The sequence below is a fragment of the Globicephala melas genome, chromosome 18 (genome assembly GCF_963455315.2).
Source record: "Globicephala melas chromosome 18, mGloMel1.2, whole genome shotgun sequence".
Taxonomy (NCBI): domain Eukaryota; kingdom Metazoa; phylum Chordata; class Mammalia; order Artiodactyla; family Delphinidae; genus Globicephala; species Globicephala melas.
Genome location: NC_083331.1, coordinates 33,407,846 through 33,414,004, shown reverse-complemented (window position 1 = coordinate 33,414,004; position 6,159 = coordinate 33,407,846). Strand labels below are relative to the sequence as shown.

The following is a 6,159-nucleotide window of genomic DNA, read 5'->3' as shown; positions in this document are numbered from 1 at the left end:
AAACGTAGGGTCTTCCTGAAACACTTTATTGAGAATGATTAATGCTGCTTCCAGGTTCAGTGAGAGCATGACTGATTAATGATGTCTGCCATGTCTGAAGGACAAGTAAGTGACACACTCATACAAGATCTCTGCCCTCCCTGGTCTAAGTATACTCAACTTTCATAACTCTTTTCAAATAACCTCCTCTATTAAGCCTTGATCATCTATTATAGCTCACCATGACCAATCTATTTTAAAATAGATATTCCTTATTTTTTATACCCATTTTGACATTTTTTTATCTCTTTTCACAGTATCATGAACATATATCTGCATATATCTTGTTCCCTAGACAGTAAGCTCCTAAAGGCTGCAACTCTTCTTTTCTTCTTCTGCACATCAGCCCATTGATCTGTACTCTGTCCTCAGCAGATGGTCAAAAAGTTTATTTATTGAAGGAGCTACTACCACTGTGAACTTATCTCATGTTTCATCTTCCTCTTTAAGATTTTGGGCTCTCATATTCTCCACAATGACTCGTATGGTGTTTTATGTTCTTGCTGAACAAGCCTGGCTTCTCAATTTCCTAACATATACCTGGCAATTATGCTGGTAGGTAAATTAGCTCAGTATCCCAAGTGGATTCCCTAAGGTTCCTTGGATCCCAGCAGCAGCTACAAATGCATTGTGCTTCATTCCTTTGACAAGCTCATTATGCTCCATTGTCACCTGTTCTCACACTGTGTGCTTCAGGCTGTTGCAACATCACACCAGCCTCTGCTACCTCAGGCTAGCCCTGCATTCCAATATGACTACTGTACCCCTCCCTCCCCCTGGCCTGAATGAGCAAGAGAACCCTAATCAACTGCTGCTGTAACCCCCGCCAGTATGGGTGGGGAAGAGACTCCTGAGGGCAGTCTACACGCAGAGGCAGGGCCAAAATGAAAGCTGAACCCCAGGAGCTGTGCGAACAAAGAAGAGAAAGGGAAATTTCTCCACACAGCCTCAGGAGCAGCAGATTAAATCCCCTCAATCAACTTGATAAACCATCTGAAGAATACCTGAATAGACAACGAATGTTCCCAAAACTGAGACGGTTGATTTTGGGAGCAACTGTAGACTTGGGTTTTGCTTTCTGCATCTAATTTGTTTATGGTTTTATGTTTACATTAGTATAGTATTTAGTTCTTATTATCATTGGTAGATTTGTTTATTGGTTTGGTTGCTCTCTTCATATATATGTATTTATTTATCCTTTTTCTCTTTTTGTGAGTGTGTATGTGTATGCTTCTTGGTGTGATTTTGTCTGTATAGGTTTGCTTTTACCATTTGTCCTAGGTAAAAGGACAAATGTTTTTACCATTTGTCCTGTCTGTTCATTTTTCCTTTTTGTATTCTTTTTTTGTTTGTTTTGTTCTCTCTTCGTTTTCTTCTGAGCCGTGGGTTTGGCAGGGTCTTGGTGCTCCGGCAGAGTGTTGGGCACCTCCAAGGTGGGAGGGCTGAGTCTAGGACGTTGGACCACCAGAAACCTCCCTGCCCCATGTATCATCAATCAGAAAGAGCTCTCCCAGAGATCTCCATCTCAACACTAAGACACAGCTCCAAATAATGGCCAGAAAGTTCCAGCGCTTGACGTCCCATGCCAATCAACTAGCAAGACAGGAATACAACCACACCCATTAGCAGAGAGGCTGCCTAAAGTCATACTAAGTTTACAGACACTCCAAAACACACCACTGGATGCAGCCCTGCTCACCAGAAGGACAAGTTACACTGCCACCCATGAGAACACAGGCACCAGTCACCTCCACCAGGAAGCCTACACAAGCCACTGAACCAACTTCACACACTGGTGGCAGATACCAAAAATAATGGGAACTACAAACCTGCAGCCTGTGAAAAGGAGACCCCAAACACAGTTAGTTTAACAAAATGAGAAAGCAGAGAAATATGCAGCAGATGAAGGAGCAAGGAAAAAACCCACCAGAAAAAATAAATGAAGAGGACATAAGAAGTCTATCTGAAAAAGAATTCAGAGTAATGATAGTAAAGATGATCAAAATCTCAGAAATAGAATGGAGAAAATACAAAAAACATTTAACAAGGACGTAGAACTAAAGAGCAAACAAACAATGATGAACAACACAATAAATGAAATAAAAAATTCTCTAGAAGGAACAAATAGCAGAATAACTGAGGCTGAAGAATGGATAAGTCACCTGGAAGATAAAATAATGGAAATAACTGCCGCAGAGCAGAATAAAAAAAAAGAATGAAAAGAATTGAGAACAGCTTCAGAGACCTCTGGGACAACATCAAACACACCAACATTTGAATTATAGGGGTCCCAGAAGAAGAAGAAGAAGAAAAAAAAAGTGACTGAGAAAATATTTGAAGAAATTATAGTTGAAAACTTCCCTAACATGGGAAAGGAAATAATCAATCAAGTCCAGGAAGCACAGACAGTCCCATACAGGATAAATCCAAGGAGAAACACGTCAAAACACATATTAATCAAAGTAACAAAACTTAAATTCAAGGTAAAAATATTAAAAGCAGCAAGGGAAAATAACAAATAACAACATACAAGGGAAAATAATAAACAAGGGAAACCCTGTAAGGTTAACAGCTGATCTTTCAGCAGAAACTCTGCAAGCCAGAAGGGAGTGGCAGGACATATTTAAAACGAAAACCTACAACCAAGATTGCACTACCCGGCAAGGATCTCATTCAGATTTGACGGAGAAATTAAAAACCTTACAGACAAGCAAAAGTTAACGGAATTCAGCACCACAAAACCAGATTTACAACAAATACTAAAGGAACTTCTCTAGTCAGGAAACACAATAGAAGAAAAAGACCTACAAAAACAAATCCAAAACAATTAAGAAAATGGAAATAGGAACATACATATTGATAATTATCTTAAATGTAAATGGATTAAACACTCCAACCAAAAGACACAAACTGGCTGAATGGATACAAAAACAAGACCCATATATATGCCATCTACAAGAGACCCACTTCAGACCTAGGGACACATACAGACTGAAAGTGAGGGGATGGAAAAAGATATTCCATGCAAATGGAAATCAAAAGAAAGCTGGAGTAGTAATACTCATATCACAAAAAACAGACTTTAAAATAAAGACTCTTGGAGAGGGGGGGCTGCCCACTGGCAGCCCACCATCTGTCACGGTGCCGGGGACACTCCCGCTGCCTCCCCTTCATCTCCCCTGGTCCCCGGGAGAGTGGGCAGGGCTGTCTCAGGGCTTCCGTGGGCCCAGCCTCTCCCACTTCAGGAGGAAAACACAGGGGAAGCCCCCAGCACCCGCCGCCCCCAGAGTTCTGCGGAGACCCTGGCCGTGCAGGCGCTAAAGACGAGCTCAGGCGGGGCCCCGGTGCGTCGTGCCTGTTGCTGTCCGTGTCCGGAGTGACATCTCACGCCCACCCGCTGGGCGCCCCGAGCCCCCCGTCCCGGGCCGTAGCGGCCCCACCCTGAGGGGTGTAGGCGACGGCCGGCCCAGGATGAGCGAAGCAGCCGTCACGGGGCCTTGCCGCAGCCTCTAGCGCCCCAGCCCCAGGGAATGCAGTGGCCCCCAGCCCCTCACGCTTCTCCATGTCTAAGCTGGGCCTCCTCGCTCGCCTGCTCCTTGGCCACGATGCTCCTGAGCCGCGCCGGCCAGGCACCCCTCATGGCGGCCAAGTGGTTCAAGGAGTTCCCCTTGAACCTGAAGACAGTGTCGGAGCGGACCAAGCCTGGCAGCGGGGGAGGTGGCAAATTGAGCAAGAACTCAGAGGCAGGTGGCACAGGGCCCGCCCTGGGCAAGGGATGAAAGAACTCGGCGGCTGAGCTGGGGAGCAGCCAGGCCGTGGTCTGCCCCCTCAATGATAGCCGGCTATCCCGAGATAGCCTGCAGGGTCTGATTCAGGCTGCCGTGGGCAAGGGCCGCAAGAACTCCTGGGCCACCGAGGAGGAGCCCCACCGGGGCGCGGCCAAGAGCTCAGGCTGCAGCACCTACGTCAACAGGCTCATCAAGGTGGACACTCAGGAGAAGCATGGGAAGAGCAACTACCCCAGCAGCAGTAGTAGCAGCAGCAGTAGCAACAGCAGCTTTTCCTCCACGTCCTCTTCCCCTTCCTCCCTGGGAGGAACTGGACAAGGGCAAGATTATTAAGCAGCAAGACACGGTCATCATTTTAGAAGACTACGCTGACCCTTATGATGCTAAACGGATGAAAGGCCAAAGGGATGCAGAGAGAATAGGGGAGAATGATGGATACATGGAACCCTATGATGCACAGCCAATGATAACAGAAATCAGACGACGAGGTTCCAAAGACCCCCTGGTGAAGGCTCTTCAGCTGCTCAACAGCCCCTGTGAGCCAGGGGAGAACAGCATGAAGCCCGAGCTGCTGGCCAAGAGACGGAACTCCAAGGAGCTGCTGGGGAAGCTGCCGCAGCTGTACAACACGCCCTACGAGCCGGCAGCCGAAGGCGGCCAGCGCGGCGAGGGGCCGGAGCGGAAGGCGCGGCTGCCCCAGGACGATGAGAGGCCTGCGGCCAAGTACGAGCAGCCCTGGGAGTGGAAGAAGGAGCAGATCGTGCGGGCGATGTCGGTTCAGTTTGAAGGCTCTGAGCAACCTTCCATCAAGGAGGAGACAGTGAGGCAACACCACCGACAGAAGAGCTGGACCCAGAAGATCTTGAAGCCAACCCTCTCTGACCACAGTGAGGCGGAAAGAGTGGACCCAGCCCTGCTGCTGGAGAAGCAGCCTTGGTATCATGGTGCCATCACCCGAGCTGAGGCTGTCGACTACAACCCTGTAAAGAAGCTGGGCACCTAGTTTGAAACAGCGAGTCAGGGACCAGTAGTTACTCCATTGCACTAAAGACTAGTCAAGGATGTGTCCGCATCATAGTGGCTCAGACCAAAGACAACAAGTATACCCTGAATCAGATGAGTGCTGTCTTTAACAGCATCCCGGAAGTGGTACACTATTATTCCAATGAGAAGCTGCCTTTCAAGGGGGCAGAACATATGACCTTGCTCTACCCTGTGCACAGCAAGCTGCACTAAGGTTCAGCCACCAAAAGCCCCAACAGGGCCTCTCACACCTAGGAGGGCATCAGCACCCAACCAGTATCTCAGGGGACAAGGCTGGACTGCACCATAATATTTTGGAGGAAGAGGGATGCTTCATTTAGGAGTCAAAAAGTCTTCGGCCTTGAATCCATTCCATGACACTTTGTTACTGACCTGTCCCTTTTCTCCTTGCTAAGTAGTTCTACAATGAGAAACCATAATTTACCAGTTGCCTCCAGTCCTGGAGTAGGGTGCTCTATTTGGGGCGTGACCCTCAGGAAAGGTAAGTCAGGAGTCCAGAAATATTAAGATTCTCCAAAAATGTGCTAGTTGTTCCGTGGAATACCTGGTCTCCAAACAAACCAACAAAAATGCACTTGGCTTTTACATAAGACAACAAAAAATGATCATGTGGACCCAAAGAGCATGTAATAAAGTACCGCTTCTTGGGGAAAAGCATTAACAGTGGAAAATAAGTAAATAGTGGGCACTTTGGAGAAAGCTGTATTTCTCTCTTGAGGGTCCTAGTTCAGCTCTGGAGTCCGTAAAAATTCACAACTGTAGGGTCTGGCAAAAGGATTATTAAGAAAGTTTGTGTTTTCTCAATTTCTGTGGACTTTTTCAGCAAATCAGTAATATAAGCATAAATAAGAAGGAAGATGCATCTGATTTAAGAATCACCAATATAATTAAGCATTGGCAGCATTACCATTATTCTGAATTACAGAATAAAATATGCAACGAAGATTTCATTTCTGATTTTCAAAAGATCTGAAAATTTACAAAGCTCAACAACTGTTTTCTTATTGAATAATTATACAGAACTTCTGATATCTTTTGTTTCACCTTTGTTCATTTTAGTTATTGGAGCCATTTTTAATTTTTATCCCTAAAATTGGATTCACTTTGTATTTTAGAGTAACTTAAAAAATATATATATATAGGGAGTTCCCTGGCGGTCCAGTGGTTAGAACTCCACAGTCTCACTGCCCAGGGCCTGGGGTTAGGGAACTAAGATCCCACAAGTCGCGCAGCAGATATATATATATATATATATATATATATATATATATATATATAACTCTAGGAT

At 45.9% G+C, this 6,159-nt stretch overlaps 1 pseudogene; it reads left to right on the top strand.

Moving 5' to 3' along the window:
* The first annotated feature begins 3,569 nt into the window (after positions 1-3,569).
* LOC115839039 (SH2 domain-containing adapter protein E pseudogene) lies at positions 3,570-5,063 on the top strand (annotated as a pseudogene).
* The last annotated feature ends 1,096 nt before the right edge of the window (positions 5,064-6,159 follow it).